This window comes from Sparus aurata, chromosome 23 (assembly GCF_900880675.1).
Source record: "Sparus aurata chromosome 23, fSpaAur1.1, whole genome shotgun sequence".
NCBI lineage: Eukaryota > Metazoa > Chordata > Actinopteri > Spariformes > Sparidae > Sparus > Sparus aurata.
The window spans coordinates 23203738-23222214 of record NC_044209.1 but is presented as its reverse complement, the minus strand read 5'-3'; the positions used below and the strand labels follow the sequence as shown (position 1 = coordinate 23222214).

At 38.3% G+C, this 18477-nt stretch overlaps 1 long non-coding RNA gene across 1 annotated transcript in view; it reads left to right on the top strand.

Annotated features, from left to right (window-relative positions):
* Positions 1 to 785: 785 nt before the first annotated feature.
* LOC115574980 (uncharacterized) overlaps positions 786 to 18477 on the top strand; it is a 46625-nt gene continuing 28933 nt past the window's right edge. Inside the window, exons 1-2 of the long non-coding RNA XR_003982602.1 lie at positions 786 to 848; positions 5820 to 6024. This is a non-coding gene — a long non-coding RNA (uncharacterized LOC115574980). The remainder of the gene's footprint in view (positions 849 to 5819; positions 6025 to 18477) is intronic.

Genomic DNA, 18477 nt, shown 5'->3' with positions numbered 1-18477 from the left:
TGCGTTTAATGAGACGAAAAGCGTAGAACATTTAGCTTCAGCTAAAGTCTGCAGGCACATAACACAAGGCTTGTTCTGTCTTTTGATATATTGCCACAGACGAAAAAATATACATTTTAAACATTCCAGAAATTAACCAACATTACCAACATAATGTGAAGAAATAACAGTTTTGACATTATGCCAGAGAAGTTTGGTGTATTATGTGCAGATACATCTGATGTTAACATGGTAAACAATAGGACCCGGCCCGTTCTGTCTTGTAATACAACTTCGCACCACAAGAGGTGATAGTCCAACAGCGTAGCCCTGCAATATAACGGCTGGGAGATGTATGCAAGTTTAGTCTAGCTTTCTTATTGCTCTAATTGAAATTGACAAAATGTCGAGAAAGAAAATATCATTACACCTATTTTCCTTATTCAACATAAAAATACAGCCATGCACTTTCTGAAATAAAATTCTGATAAATTAATTAGATACATAGTACAATAAATAATAAGTAAGAATGTTACAATAAAGAAAATAATTTGCTTTAGAGCAAATAAAACACCCCATTACCAACTTGGTTTGTCCTTCCAGCTTTCCAAAAATCACCTCTGCTTTAGACCATAATGACTGAGATTTGTTCTACTCAATAAGCTATATCAGTGAAAACATATCATTTCAAAATCATAAAATAATCGACACTGTGCATACTTGTGTAAGTAAAACCTTAAATACATGTGTTTTTATGTTATTTTAAAGATTGGTCCCCCCCTCCGTTTACCTCACAGTGGTTTGGTCCACTCCCAATCAACCTGCATCAGTGAGTCCCTGGAGCAGTTTGGTGACGCTGGCTGACTAAAGTAAGTAACAACTTCTCAAAAGTTAGCTTAGAACAAAGTATTGTTTTGTCATGTCACAAAGGGTTAGATTTAAGCACGAAAAACACTTGGTGTGGGTCAGAATAACATGGTGTTCTGGTTTAAACTTCCCGGTTTGGTCGCCACAAACACAGCTGCAAATGGCCCAACTTCCTGTCAAAAATATCACTGTTTTGGCCCCTAAACACGGCTAGAAAGTGTACCGTTCACCAAAACACGTAACTTATACATGGTAGAGCTGCTCTTGGATGTTACCTTGCTCACATAACTGATGGACTCACTTTCACATAACTGCAATTGTCAGTATGACCAGATTTATTTAGATTTTCATTGTTTTGGCACCTTTTCGGTGCCAAGTTGGCGGCCATGTTGGTGTTGGTGAGGTGTGTTGAGCGAGACGATGTAGTTCACCCAGCAGTTTAACACAAAACTAAATATTTTCTTACGAATTGACAAACATTATATGCGTAGTTCATGACACAAGTCAAGTGGGATTGAAAAATGATTTGTCTTTCTCCATTCACCATATAACAGAGTATACAGAGGTTAACCACGTCACCAACTTGCCTCAGAAAAGATACTAAATACGATGAAAATCACAATGAAACTGGCCATTGTCATTACTTATTTTCACAGTCTTATATTTCTTATGTTTTATGACAAACTGCGATGTTATTGACTTGGAAAATTACCTTTTGAATCAATTGATTGCGCAATTCAAACAGGATCAAAAAATGATTTGTCTCTCCCAATCGATTACTCTTCAATATGTTAAATTTAGTTGTTCATCGGAAAAGGTGTGCCTCTATACAATACGTAGCCCATAATAAGAAAAGCGAACATGTGTGTATGCACAAAATGTGGAACTGTTCCTTTAAGTACAGCAGTTTGACAAATCATTAATACCACCAAATGGATGGCACTTAATTTTTCTTTTAATCATCACACTGCCATATTTTAAAAACATCCAATTGTCTAAGATTACAAGACACTATTAAAGCATTTTATTTTTGTCTGACATCAGAGGTGGATGATATTGAATTTCAGCACTCTCATATTTATCATTTCCCTCACCAGTTAGGTCTGTGCTCGTGAGTGCACACAGCTGTCACCGGAAAACAAAAGAGCTGAGCCTTTTCTGCTTCCTAAATTATGTTGTCAGTTCATCACACTGCACCTCTTCAGTGAAAATAAACTGGGAGGAAAAAATGACAAATTTGACAGAGTGAGACACCAGGATGATTTTCATGGAAGATGTTGCAGTGCAGTGAAACCGAGTAAAGCTTATTTGATTATAAATCCTCAAACACACAGTTGCATGTAACCACAAGTCAATTCATTCTCTGCCAGCTGGAAAACTGTAACTCATTTAAATATTTGGTCATGTTTAGTGTTTCCCAGATGATTTTTTTTTTTGTATAATTTATGATTTGTATTTGTATTAGCCCTGTATTTATCCTAAATGTATGTCACAGGAATTTGGCACCCGAGGCCAGAATGATTAGAGCAAAAAATCCCCTGAAAAATGGGACCTACAGCTATAACACACATTTGCATCGCGGATCTCATGAAGGCCTGAAGCTGATTGATTAATAGAGACAGAGCATGCCGAGCCATATCAGGGCCCCTGCACAGGTTAAGTGGTGCTAAGATTGTTTTATATAGTCTGTGATTAGAAGATGAGGAAGGAGAGTTTGATCCCTCAGACTTGTTGACCCTCTAATCACAGGGGGTCTTTTGATCCAACCTGCCCCAACAACTTCAATCAGGCATACTGCTGCGAGTTTGAAACTGGCAGCAGGGACAAGGAAACACTAACAGAGGAAAGAGAATTAGATGTGTCAGATCAGATAATGATAGGAATACATCTACAGGTTTTTGTTCTAAAGATCTGCATGATATCATTTACATTAGATGCCAACCAAGAGACCACCATTCGAGCGGTGAACATTCGGAAGCATGAAACTACTGGATATTTTTACAAGATGTCCAGGATTATTGCAGTATTGCAGCTGAAAACTGAGATGTACAATGCTGGCAACTATTCTGGCAATAGACCATATTTACGCGGCGGCCATTTTTCTGGTCAGACTCAGATTGGGAAGATCAAATTATCTTATTGCTGTGAATCTAAGAAATCATTATTATTGACTGCTTCCTGATTGATCAGCAACTGAAAAGACAATAGACAGTGAACGTCTGGAGGTACATCAGGCCATATTTCAAAGTAAAACGACATATCTGATTACTGAAATCAGAAAATCATTTGCAGTCAACCATTTCCTAGTTAACTAGCTAGTGTTATGGTACCATTCCAATATATGTGCACTGATATTTCAGAATTGATTTACACTTTTCTTACTGTCAAATAGTAATGTGTAATAGCTGTGAACTGATTGAGTGCTAACATTAGCTGCTGTCTGATGGAAAATAATGGGTCATCAAATGTGTTTGACCTTGAAATATGGCCTGATGTGCCTCCCAATTTTCACTGTATATTGTCTTTAAGTTGCTGATCAATTGGTGAAATGATATTGATTCGTTAGTCACCCCTTGTTTAAATATCGCCCCTTGTTTATACAACTTGCAACTAGGAAGACAACAGTATGAAATGAGCTACCCACACTTTGATGTCAGAGGAACATGGCGTCATGTGAATATGCTCGGCAGGGTTGAAAAATCAAACAAATCCCTGTAGCAGTGACATAAGAAATAAATTCCCAAGGAGCAATTCTGCTGGCAGTTTCTGAATTTTATTTATAATTGCACTTAAGTTTCAGCGAAATACTCTAAATCCCAGAAATGAACACACACTTTTCTGAGAAACTAAGTCACTTTTAAACCTTATAGTGTTACATGAATATGAAGTAGCTTTTGTAGCTCAAGAATACTGGTCCCACAGTGTTTACATGGGATAGTTGAACAGGAAAAACAAAGGTTTGAAGGTTTTTCTGTAAATTGCTTGGTGCAAAAACTCTCTCCGGACTGCAACATAATTATCTACATCATCAAAAGCAATTATGGATGCATAAATTGAATGCATGTCCACATCCCCATTGTCCCTTGCATATTTGTCCCTTGCACAGATAACACAGCATTATCATTACAATGGAAGGGGAATAATGGAGTTGCCCAGCTGGGGTTAAAGGGACATGACAATAAGTGTGACAAGCTTCAGTCAGATGCTATTCAAATGTGGGTGTGTAGTGTCAAATGAATCGCAGACATCATGGCTTCAGAGATGAGCCGCCATGCTAAACATAAACTTAGTGTTAACATAAATATCAACATCAGCATTTGACATTAAGGCTTATGTTTTTTTTTGGGGGGGGGGATAATTAAAAAACATAACTTTAGGCACTTTGACTCTTTGTTTGAAAGCCATGCCCTTAAGGACATCTACCTAGAGGCTGATTGGACTAATTGTACCGTATCATGCTTTGGACAAAAGAGAAATGTAAGAGGAGGAGTGTAGGAGAGTAGAGATGTAAAGAAGACTCACACATTAATAAGCTTATTAGGCTGATATATTTTAGTGTTATTCAATGAATTGGCCTCCAGGAAAACCACCAGCTACCATGAGTTCCTCTTTAAGCTGTGACGGATCTTTTACTGCTCACTTTTGATTCATGTACTTTCACTTTCCAGTTCGGGTTCAGAATACAGATTTTAAGAGATGCAAATTGATATATCAGCTTTGCTTATGCTTTACTCACCAACTGCTTATACATAGTTTTGGACTCCCTAGAAAATTACAGTTCAGGCGTTTCAGCAAATACCAAAAAATAATGTTTGAGTTCAAGAAAACAAGTCCTCCATACTCATGATGACCTTTTGTCAGTCAGGAGTAAAGACGGAAATAGTTGGAAGTAGTCATCAGTCTTTCCTGTTTTCTTTTCTGCTTTGCCTGAACATAGGTACTACCAAAACAAATATTTTTGAAGTTATGCTTTATACTGGTTTTGGAAGGCCGGCCTGATGTCCTGCTGACAGGCATGTCAGATCATAAAGTTTTCATGTGTTGTTCTCAAACAATTGATTTTTTGTTGAATTATGAGGACTTGTTGCAATTTTGGCAATGTAAGACAATTACAACCCTCAGAAAATTAACCCTGGCAGTCAGAGTCAATCTCAGATTTTCACACTCCAACCAGAAGAGCAATTAATTGTGGGAACTACAACGAGTGATGTTAGTCTGCAGTGTGATTACAACATCTTCAAAAACACTTTACTCACTTTTGTAGATTCTCTAGAATGTATTTCTACTTTTGTGGTTAGAATAACTCCTGTCATTATACAGAACGAGCCCCACAGGTCAGTCTGACAGGCACATTTGTCATTCTCCATGAGAAACCACAAACAGTTCTTAAGTCTATTTGCTTTGGTGTGCAACAAACAATCCACTGTACACAGACTCACACAAACTGCAGTTATTTTGCACAATAGGGACAGAAATATGCCAAACACAGCTACTGCTTACAAGAAAATGAACAACATATTCAATATTTTGATAACAGAGAAGGAACACTAACTGTTTTCTATTAAATTAATAATTTTTAAGCCTCTTGAGAGTCTCAGAAATAATTTTTCTCTTCTTTTATCAGAGGACCAAATTCCTCCACGGACCCTTAAAATAAAGAGCCCCAAACTATTTTCAGACTAACTACAAATGATTTGTATGTAAATATTCAGACACGCTCCGGTGACTTCAAGTCAACTGTCTAATTAACTCCAAGCTTGAACGCTGGTTCTATACATTTTCCTTCCTGAGTCTGAAAAGATAGAAAGTGAAATGATGAACAGAACAAAAAAACATAAGTTTGGAAATATTTGATATTTGGACTTGTCATTCCAAAGGTGGTATTTGTCAGACATAAAGGGAGACTTGTGATATGATAGATTGCCAAAAATCAATTCATCCCCTGATTTAACATCCTTATCCTCAATCAACAGGAAGTGATAAACGTCTCCAAATGCTTCATCCACATCATTATCATCACAGTCTGCAGCAGAGACTCATTTTGGGCCTTTTTCCTGAGCTGCAGTCGGCACACCAGGCCTTCTTCTCCTCAGCTGAGACTCTCTGAGAATCCCTGGCAGCTCATATATCAAGGGAGATCCTCACAGCAGCACTCCTCTTCCTTTTTCAATGCACAGGGTAAGTATTTTAATTAGTTGGCTAATTGTCTAAGTAATTGGAAGACAACTTAGCTCAAAGAGTAATCAATCTCTACAGGGCTGTGTTCTATCACATCAAAGGATCTGTAATTAACACTGCAAACCATGGGATGGTCTTTGACTGAGCTCGATAGCGTGGGGGCGTATGATCACAGATAACACTGAGGTTGAGGAGACGGATCTGGGAGGCCTCCAATGAGCACGAAGAGGTGTTATCATTTAGACACAAACAGAGTCAGACCCAAACACTTTAAAGGCAGAGGCAGTCAGACCCTCATAGGCTGGCTGTGATGCAAGAGTTGCACTCTGTAAACAAAAGACAGATAAAGCCATTGGTTATTAAATACTGTGTGTAAGAGTGTGTGCGTGTGTTTGTCTTGCGCACATCTGAGCCACTTTTATGCTTTTAAATTCTGCAAAACTGTGTTTTTATTGTCAATAAGTCAAATTCAATATGAATGTCTTACTGCCGCGCTTGAATGTTGAAATGTGCATCCTCCCCTTAAATTTCCCAGTAGAATATCTGTTAGCTTGATTTTGACAACAGAATTGGCAATTCATTAAATGTTTTCATATACCGAGTATCAATTTCACTTTGCAGCAAAGCTCACGCCAGGCATTAAAAAAATTATACATTTGGGATGAACAAGACTAATCATGTCTCGGATTCATCCATTTGAGGCCCCTTAATTTCCCCATTGTAGAAAACAAGACGTATAATGAACAATTATATATAAAGTCAATTTCAGTGTTGTGCAGAAGACTTAATTAAAATTACTAATGAAAAAAAGGACTGCTTACAGTGTGGAAGTTTACTCATCAATTTCAAAATGAGCAAATGCCTCGTCTTCATGGACTGTAATGAAAATGACCCTAAATGGCAACTTACTCCATTTTTTTTGTTTACAAACAATCATCGTGAATAAAATTAGTAACCACAAACCCGTCTTGTTATTCATTCTGAAAGGAATTTGACATAATTGGCCAAATTGTGGAAGCAAAACAGCAGCTAAACATCAATACCATTACATTATTGTGGGACAACGTATCGTATTATCAATTAGCAAATGTATTCAAAATGCTGAAATGAATGTCATGCTTGTGGCGGCAGCCTAAAATGGATAATTATGATGAAACATCCAGAGGAGAGCAGTCATTGGAAGACATGATATTCCCTGAAGTGATCCCCTCCCCCCTCTGGCCCCGCGCTCCCCGCCGCAAGGCACAATCCGCGCAGCGGCACTGACAGATTGACAAATAAGGTTAATAAGTACTTTCCACCTCTCCTAAAGGCTAATCAAATATTAATCCTTGAGGTGTGGTCAGCAGAAAAAAAAACAACAAACAATTGGTAGAGGGGAATTGATCGAATTGATTCTCTCTCGTAATGCTCGGGGCCGGGTGGAAGAAGAAGAAGGGTGGGAGGAGGTGGGGCGGGTGAGTTGGAACTGTAGGAATTCATTTCAGGCTGAGAACGGACAAATATTTGGTTATAAGCGCTTAAAGCAATTTCAATTTTTAATCCATCTTCACATCCTGGTGGCTCGGTGGGCGCAGTTTATTCGCCACATGCTCACAGTGTTGGGGGTGTGCAGTCTGGCTTATGAACCCCCACCCACACCCAGCCCCTCTCAGACCCCCCACACTCATCCTCCCTCCATAAAACAATAGTTTTTTATGTCACTCTTCATTGTGCACTCTAAACCTTTTCACACAAATGCCACAAAAACTGTCCTTAGAATCTAATTTGAAAACAACAACCAAGAGTTTAGTTAGTAAAATAAATAAAGAATAAAAATGATTTCAATATGATCTTTATAACACAGGGGGAAGAATCTTTAAAAAATGGGACCCTTAAAAAAACATACTATTGGTGACAAAATTTGAATTTTACACAAATCTCATCCCCCCTCAAACAGTTTTCACTAATCGGAAGCCTTGGGACATCTCGAGGCCTAGTGGACCATGTGAGCAGAGCCCATGTACTGATAGAGCAAAATTGGATCCAGTGAGAATGCAAAGAAGCTTATCAACCAACACTTCCAGGCAGTGCTCTCTGCAAGAGCATATGTCAACATCATTTATTAGATGTGGCCAGGGACTAAATTATGTATGATCACAAAACGGGGGGAAAAAAAGGGAAAAATGGGATCACGCGCAGCAGGTGGATAGAATAATATTTGGAGAGAATATGAAATTATTAATAGAGGCCCTTAAGGGAGAATATTTGTTAACATTAACCGGTGACTCATTTGTAATGCTTTGAGTCTATAATTAATCATATTGGACATTTCAGGATCATATAAAGAGTTAAGTGAATGTTTTATTTGCTCATATGATTCTATATTAATGTGTACACTTACAACACGAGCTATACATTTTTCAAAATTGCATCCAGCAAAAAAAAGTGGATGTGGAATTAGAAGGAAAAAAAAAACCTGTTAACTGTATTTCCTTCACTCCAGCCAAACATATACTAAGTAGCTTTAATATTGCCAGATGAGCAATCTCTCAAGCAAAATACTCTTCAGAGATACTATGTAATTGACTCCACATCTAACAGTATGGAACAAATCCCACTAGCAGAGGGAGTTGACAAATTGCATTAAAAACACTCAATTGGGCCAGGATTGGATAGAAGCTCATGTTCCTCCTTATCCCATTAAACATGAAACAGTTTAATCTCTAAAACTTGCTGACATACGAGGAAACGCTTAAGCATGCCGCCCGTATTTGATTTGTAGAAGAAAATCAAGGCACAACAACACGGCCTCTGAACTACTGTGCGCCTCTGTGCGGGTGTAACACGTGTAGACAAGAGCAGAATTTACACTTGCCTCAACATAGAAATGGCATTATTTTAATCAACGTCAATTACAACATCGTTTAATAGCAGACGACGCCGTAGACGTGCATATGATTTGTTTCAGCCTGCTCAAAGTGGGCAATATTAAAGAGACTCAAACTGTCAAATCATCCAAGTTTCTTCTTCAATAGCTTACCCGATTTGAACATGTTCCGCTTCTTTTCATGACATGTAAACAGGTTTTGACATGGGTCTAGTTAAATGTGTAAGACATGCTGAAAAAAAGGAAAGGGAAATGCCTGTGCAAAAAAAAAAAAAAAAAAAAAGCAAACCTGTCAACACACAGTACCTGCTTTAAATCTGTTCCCCATTTCAGGCAATCTGTGGGAACCAGGCCTGTGGAGTCTAATCCTGTTTTCATCCGTACCCCCCCTACACCCTCCTCATCTGTATCACACTTTCAATTCCACTTGCTGGTGCCTTTGTGTGATTTTCATTTGATCTCGCTTTTAAAATTCAAAATCTATTCAAGGTTTTTTTAGTTGGATTCACGCTGTTGCCGTGAAGCCCTATTTATGTTCTAGATTTGGAATTGCAAATCAAGAGTGTGTGATTTAGGGGGAATGGGAGTCCAAAATTCCCCGGCATCACCTTTTATGATTCTGTAGGTTTAAAAATGTTAACAAGGGTGTTTTAGCAAGCTGATTTGTGCAGTATCAGCCCGTCTCTGGCTGTGTTTGCAGAGAACTCTTTCTGATTGTGTCAGACAATAATCATGGTAAACTTACTTTTATTTACTGAGTGTGTGGCACAGAAGCACTGTGGTGTGTTTCATTCTGAGGTCTAGACAAAACCTGTGATCCAAATCCATAGTGCTATAAAGCACATCCTGAGCACACTGATGTTGATAATGCTCTGTTTGAGCAGCTTGTACATAAAAAAATTGAATTAATTTTTGCACGTCAGTGCACAAGCACACAATAGATCACTTTTCAAATCTGACGACTTCAGAAAGAGGAAGTCAAAATACAAATTTTTCCAATAGTTTATTGGTTTGTTTCTTTGTTACCGACCTATTATAAAAGTATTCACACCCCCTATTTTTTCACTAAATAAAATTCATTTTTATTTAACTTTGCATAGCCTCTCCTCTCTCTATTGTCGAACAAACTTATGCATACTGGCATTTGTAGATGGCCTCTAATTTTTCCAGTCGAAACACCACCAAACAACAAATGTAGAAAGGTTTTGCATAGATTCTTTGCACTGTGGAGCAATATTATATATATTTTTACTTAATTTTATACTTTTTCCAAGAACTGAGCTTTGCAGTTGAGACACAAGACCAACCCAACCTCCAGAATAAATGTTGGAAACACACATTTTTTCAAACCACAGATATTTCGAAACTTTACATTTTCTCACGTTGACAATTTAATTTAAAGTTCAGTTTTCAATTTTATGTTGTGACAACATTGTGCTTATGGTTTGGTTGCGTTTGGACACAAAAAAATATGTGTTAAAGGTTAGGAAAACATCATGTTGTGGCTTAAAATACCTGGTTTTATTGCTATAAACAGGGCTTGAAATGTTCTGACATCACACAACCAGTTTTGTCACCGCAAACAGTTCTGGAGATGTTCCAACTTCCTGTCAAAAATATTTGTTTTTCTGTTGCCATAAATACTGCTGGAAATTGTCCTGAAGTCTCCTTAAAAAAGATGGATGCCATTTGACATGGATGGTAGAAATTTCAATATGGAATGCAAGACACATAGAAGTGTGATTGTGTCAGTAGTTTGCAGAAATGTTAACTTCCAACATTTGATTGTGGTGACTGGGCTGCACAAGACAGATCTTAATGGAGTGACTCTTTGGGTGGTTCAGCCAAAAGTGCAGTTATAAGCCAAGGTGCATAGTAGATCCTGCAGCAGCCATGGACATACTTGTTGGGAATCATCACTGAAGTGATCTGCACACATACGCCTGATCATCGGCGTCTCCAAAGCCTCAAAAAGCTGCAGGATTTTCAGAACAGAGAAACAAAAGCACGAAGATAACAACATGGATCATAAATGCATGATGTCTCATGCCTGCTGCGAAATAACCTTTACATTAGCTGCAAAATGTCAGCAAAACATTGCATTGAGTTGCAAAGAGAAACATCTGTATGTACTGCAGAATGAATTAGGAATTCAAAAGTATAAGAACTCTATCCATTTACAATACCCTGCTACAGTAAAACAGTGTGGTTTGAGAAACCTTAAAAGCATTATAATCCAAGAAATCTGTGATGGATTTTAACTCAGCCAGTGATATCGATGGGACAATATCAATATCGACCAACCATGAAAGATCTCACTCTTTGCTGTGACTGTATCATAAAAGAAATGGTGGGGAAACGAACTTTGGATCTATATGAATGAATTCCTATGAGCATTTTATGCAAAGAAACTTAATATTGCTTCTGACTCTCATCCGCTGTGCAAATAAATGATCATTTCTGTGCCCAGATACGACTTTAAAGAGCACATCATAGAGAGTCCACATTCATATTCCTGAATCATTAACATTCAAAAAAGATACACTTGGCTGTTTTTTTTTTAAATGTCAAGGCATAATAAACAACGGAATATTTTGTGTGTGTGTGTTTCAGCTCAGCAGTATGCAGCCTGAGCCTTTGATGATCATTCCTGAAGTCGTGTTTGTTTTGGAGTAAGTTATAACTGATAATCACCTTATGAGAAAACAGTGTATCTGCTTATCGGAGAATATTGCTGCCCTACTTGATGCCCAGTGAAGGATTTAGGTGAGCATTATGAACTCAGCCCCACTTCCTGTGATTATCTGACACAAGGTGCTGACTGACGCTCACTGTTGACATTTCTGTTCATATTGGCAGTGAATAGGACAGCAACAGCAGGATCTTAGACCGCTTACAGGACTTACATAGATGTATTTTCCTCTTTGTTGGCCTGTGTTGTAGGACTTAGCGTATCATCAGCAGTTGAATGAGCTGTGGTACTGACCTGTCGTGACAGACCAGGATCATACATCAGGGCTGTTTTCTCTCTGTCATCACAGTTGTGTGGTCAGGCCTGACACCTGGAACAGCTGAAACATCAAAATGCAAAATGTAAAAGCCCCTTTGTAGAGCAGCATGTCAAAAAGTAGCATGTGTAATGGAGAGAGGGTCACAGTGTCGCAGTTTTTTATGTTGCGGTCTGATCCTAACCTGATTGGTTTCTGTTAGAAGTTATTATTAGAATAACACAGACCCTACTTACCATAAAATAACAGGTGAGGTTAATGGCAAATGATTTGTTGCATTAAAACCACAGTTTTTGCGTCTCTCTCACTTTTTTTTTTTGCCCTAATGGATTATATTTTACTGAATATTTGCTGAAAGCATACATAATTCCGTGTGAAGGCAAATCTATTTTTCATGAATACAAAGCAATATTAAAAGCACAACTTAGGAGACTATGAATTAATAATTTTGTATTACTGAACATGAAAAATGCTCAATTAAGAACATTTCTTCATGCCCTCCTGTGTGGTGGCATAGATGATGTACTCTATAATATGCTCTTTCAAAAACCTCTATTTGTTGAGGTCTTGTCACACAGTCCTTTTGCATATATGAGTTTAGATGGTGCACAAAAGTACATTTGAAAGCATCAGTAAAATATATGAGACATATGAAATTACCGATTTGTTTAAATGATAGCAAAAAAATTGTTTTATTTGTGCGATAGATCTTCTGCTCAATCAATGCTGAACAAGACTCGATCCATAAAAACTATAGATTACATTTAATGACTGCTATATATGCTGTGATCGTATGTTATGTCACCAAATCTCATTAAAAGACTAAAATACCTTACAACATCTTCAGCCTGTCTCTGGATCATACTCTGTGGCCCATTTGGTCTTACTGAATGTGTGCAACTGAAAAAAATTAATCATCTTCATGAATTTATACTTAAACTTAAAAAAAGACTTGGTACAAATAAAAGTTACTCAAACAGGAGTAAATGGTTGGTTTCAATACGGATGAAACTATTTTAACTTGCAGATATGATGCATTAGTGAATATTAGGGCAGCAGGACTGTGCATGTGGGATTGAGTTACAGTGCCCAAGAACATGTCAGCCGGTTCAACGGTGTGTTTTTAATGGTAATAATGAAGATCCATGGCACAGAAAGCAATGTCAGGCTTTGGCTATACAAAGAATACTTGTTAGGAGAATCAATTTATTGTTGGTTTTGGTCTTTTCACGTGGGTCTACAAAAGGGGAAATATTAAATATCACCAGACTTCTTCTTTAAGCTCCATTTCACTTCCAAAACCACCAATGTCCCTTTTGGCCTCAAACAACCCATTCAGGCATCCGCAAAGTGCACTGGACCAACGATCAGAAGCTTTAGAGTTGATGGGTCTTGGTTGTAGCAGCAGGTTGAAACATCAGCAAGTAAGTGGATAGCACATCGCTGGTATCAAAGCATTTGCTGTCCTTTGAAAATGCTGTATTCTAATCTTGCAATGCATTTTGAAATATATAAAAGCCCTGCGATTTTAAAGTCATTGAGTGTAAAAATGCATTAGTAATATAAAGCATATGTCCTGTGTAGTCTGTCACCATGCTTTGCCTACCTGAAGCACATACAGTAATAGCAGTGGCAGCGGCTTTTCCCATGACATTTGGAGGTTAATTTGCACTAGTTTCATGGTCATTTATCGATGGTGGGCTCAGAAATTAGCATTCACCACGCTTTTTATTGACAGAAGTGTTTAATAACCCATCAAATCAAACAGGATGGCCAGCCAGGAAGTGCTCGTGTGCAGAGAAAACACGCTCCATTCAAACGGCAAACGTTTTTTTAGTTCAAAGTGTGGTGATTGAACTTGTGATGCTGAAACCCAGAAGTTTCTGCGAATTAATTTTCATGCTAGGTGTTGTGACAGATTTATGCCGGGGAAGCTTTGAGGTAAATATTCTGTAGGAAGTGATTCCTGATGTAGGGCTAATGTGCGTGGAGGGATTTGCAGATGACGAACCTGCATGAGGTGCTTTGATCCAGATGGACTTGGTCAGTATAGTGGAGACAGATGAGAGATGAGGGAAGAGGAAGGAGGTTTCTTGTTCTCACCACAGGTTTTCTCTCTTTTTGACACATTTACAGCCCTGCTCAATCTGTTATATATTTTTTTTCACCTATACAGCACGTTCTGCCCTGCACACTGCCTCAGATCTGCAGTCTCTCCTCACTTCCCTTCACAGCCCCTTTCCACAACTTTGTCACATTCCTTTGAGCATGAGTGAAATTGTTTACTTTCGTCGTTGAATGAATGATAATTTCTTTCTGAGAGGCTGCAGAGGAGGCATTGTGGGCTATGGAACAACGTACCATGTTCACAAACATTTGTACAGAACTTATTCATCAGACAAAGCGCTTGCATTAGCGGCAAAAGCCGAGGAAAAAAGCGCGTGCGGTTTTTGTCAAGGAAATTAGTTCAAACCCATAAAATACGTTGCACATAATTTTTTGTGATCTCCTTTATAATTCCCAGCTTCCTCCTCCACGCTTATCTCCCGCTAACCACTGTTGTGCTCGAATATGTATAATTTCACATCCACAGATTCACACGGCATGTCACCAACTCGGAGTGAAATATACTTATGTTCAAAGGAGTCCTAATGTGGAGTGATGGGTGGGCCTACGGTAGCCTCGCAGCCGTTGACACACAGCTGTCTTTGCTATAAATCTTGCAAATCCACAAAAAAAATTCCCCCTCTTGAGACTTCTTTGAGTGGTAAATTGCCTCGGCTCTAAAAGTAAGTGTAGTAGGAGTCGTCCTGAATGAGCCACTATTGAGCAAATCATTGAAGTCCAATGGAGAAAGGCAGTCAAAGCTATAACTGCAGTTCAAATAACATGGAACAATTCTTTTAAATTATGTGTCTGTGTGACCAAATGTAAATAAGTAAACAAATCTGACTTCTAACGTATAGTTACTGGACAAGGTTAATCCTGCAGGTTAATAAATACAATGCATCCCCCTCTTAATAGCATGCATGGCCTTGTCAGAGTTCCTTTATCTGCAGGCTTTGTCTGTGAGGCTATTATATAATTATATCATTGCATTTGTCATTTGCGTTTCACCCTTGGGGTGAGGAACAAATTAAAGCACTGAGTATGTTAGCTTTATAAGCAGAATGTCTGCAACACAAACCATAACAAAAGTTCATATTTTCTGTGTAATGAATGTTACATTATTTATACTATGAATTATGGATGAACTTGTGCAGACCTGCGCAGCCCTGACTAGGATGGCTTGTAATCAATCCTTGTCTGATGGACCTCTCCAACAAACCGTTATTAGTGGCTGTCTGAAGTCTTCTTGGGAAAAAATCAAACTAACTGGTACAGAGCGATAATATGAGCTATTATTACCTGCACTCGAGGTGTAAATGACACTATTCACAGAAAATTCATTGCCAGTAATTTGGGAATAAATATTAAGATATTGTAACTGCGATGATTTAAAGATTGTGGCAACAGCGATTAAGCAGTTCACTGATTTCGTGACATTGAAAGGCTTATTGAAGCGGACTGTTAATACTTTTCACCAAATACTATAGAGAATGCATGGTAAATGACAGCATCCTTTGAATTAATACACTTTGTAACTTCGCAGGCAGTGGCATAAGCACTGAGCCGAGATAGGGAGGAAACATTATTCATGGTGTTTTTCATCCTAACTCTACTTTATTAGCTTATTTGATTCCCCTTTCTCCTCATAGTTGATTCAATACATTTCCTATTTGCATAAAACTGTCCGGTAAGATTATCTTCACTTATTCGATCTATCCTAAGAGTCACCTTGTTCAGGATCTTATATGAATAATGAGATTTTAAATTGGAAGACACTCGCACAGAGAATGAGGCATTTACAGTTAATTCATCTCATTGAGTTACATTGCTTAGAGGTATTGGAGGGTTTAGATTTTCATTCAAGCATCATATTTAACAGTGTCTGCTTCCCCCCACTTTACTGCCATTGAAATTTAAATGGCCTGAGCCTGACAGATCCAATATTGCGACCCACTGTTGCTATTTTCCTGGGAGCAAATATATTGTCAAAATCCCTATATTCAGAAAATGAGAAGGCAAAAAAAAAAAAAGAGAGAGATCACATGGAAGCTCCTCATCATTGTGGCTTCCCCCTTCTTTTTTTTTTTTTCAAGTATTTCAATAGGACCAAACTCCATTCTTTATTTGCCTATTTATAGAAATGATATGCATCTGTCTGTTGCAGGAATTCTTACAGAGCTCAAGAATTTGCTTTCAAAAATGACTTTAAAATAGTAGTGTTTTATGCAACAAAACACATTTGTACAATAGCATCCCATTCTCAAATTTCTGTCACCCATGCACACACATTCACAGTGATTTGACAGGGAGAAAGAGACAGAAAGAGAGAGCGAGAGAGAGAGAGGGGAGGGGGGGGGAGGGGGTTAATTGGCTTTTTATGACTCCAATTAAATAACATTATGCATATACTGGCTTAACGGCTTATATGTGGCCTCCATTAACAATGTCCTCTTGATTGGTTCTTGGGCTTAAGGTCTCCTCCAACTCAGGCAGCGCTTGTCATAGTGTTTAAACCCATATGTGGAGAAAAAGCTTGTGACACTAAGAGATTTTATACGTGTGTGAATAATTTAGAAGGAAAACTACAAATCTCGGAAAAGATCAATGACCCTTTCTCTTCCGACACAACCTGCAACAAGACCGGCTGAAACGTTATCTGTCTGAGATGACAATTGAATAAAATAAATCTCATCATTAAGACCTTAGTGAGTTATCTTGAAAGCAAAAGAGAGAGAAAGAAAACAAGCATGTGCCTGTCCTGAAGCGGAGCTCCTGAGGTGTTAACTAATCTCTAGTGGCCAGTCTATGCACTGCCTCCTCTAATTGCTCCCTGTATTTCAGTCTGGTGTGAGAGCAGCCATTGTAGCGAGCGCCCAGTCAGCCCCCAGAGGTCTCACACCTTCATTATCACTCTTTATTGCAGAACCTTATACGGGCACTCGGCACCAAACAGCCTGCCCGTTAAAAATAGAGCCTTCTCCTCTCCTCTCCTTTTGGTGGTTTCAGTTTTAATTACTAACACAGAGCCAAAGCCAGAGTCCTCAGCAGGCCTGGCGTTTTTTGTTCACTAATTAAAGCGAGGATGGAGTTTATTGAAGGGACCCTGACTCTGCTCTCTCATCTATTATTAAGAGGGCAGGACAAATCATTTTCAAATTTATATGCTGAAACCTGTCCAGGGACAGGCACGGGGCGGTAAAGGTTGGGGGAAGGTGGGGTGAAATGGTGCTGAACACAAGGGGAGGTGGTTAAGACATACTGTATATGTGCAGAGTGGAGGAGATCCTGAAGAAGAAGGATAAATGCAGAAAACCAACTGTTATATAACGCAACACAAAGTAAGGAGGTGCAGCAGATTAATGCTAACTGCTGTAAACATGTGAAAAGTTCCTGTGATGCAGCACACCTTAATTTTGATCATTAAGGGTTGAGAGTCTGCTAGACCTGCACCAGCAGTATCAGCAAAGATAATGGCATTGATTGGAGGACCCCCTCTGTGTGCTCTGTGTAAACAGTGGGCATAAATACCAAAACAGCAGGGTGGTAATGTGAGAGCACAATGTCCAGCCAGATTGATGTTCTTAGTGATTCACTAACCCCCTCCGTCTAACATTCTTAATTGTCTAAACAGCCGCGACCCTGACAGCTGCACAGGTACCTCACTGACGGAACAAAAAGACAAGCCTCTGACTGGAGAGATGGGAAAGGGCTGAGACAGCTGGCGGAAAAACAAGTAGAGCACAGATAGTTTAAAGAAGTCTATAAATATGTACTTTTAAATCATACAAATACTGTAAATATGATGTTTGTGCAGATTTTAAGCAAAAAGAAAATCGTCAAAGTTGGACATAAACGCTAAGATGATGTGAAGGAAGGGGAATTGTGATTGTCGTATTAATGGTGATCTTGAAAGTAATTTTCTGGAAGTAAATAAGAAGTGGATCCAATATATCAGCATTTCTTTAAATAACTGAATCAGAGTTTTTTTTTTTTTATCAGATGACTTTCATGTCGAGTGAGACTTGTGATGCGTTGTGATGTGCACGTATGCATAGTTACAGACTAGTATATCATTCTTTATTTTAAATTGTAATCCTGTTAGTAATCCCCTTTTGTACTCAACATGTCTGAAATCAAATTTTTTATATCCTGTTTATGTAATTTAGTTACATGTAGTCCATTACTCCTCAAGCCCAAGCCTGTCCCAGCACTGTAAAAATGATGTATAGACTATGACATGACCAAGAATTCCTTTATTTCTATATTAATTTAGAAAAAATCCTACAACATGCATTTTATCACAGAATTGATTCTATGTGTAACATCAAGAAACTCACCAGAATAAGAAGAAATTATTCAATTTAAAAACAAAGACTAAAACAACCTTGACTCTCCCACTTTCAAAGCGTTACGAACATGGAGAGCTTTATCAAATTGCCTGCCATACATTAATATGGCCTCTTAACA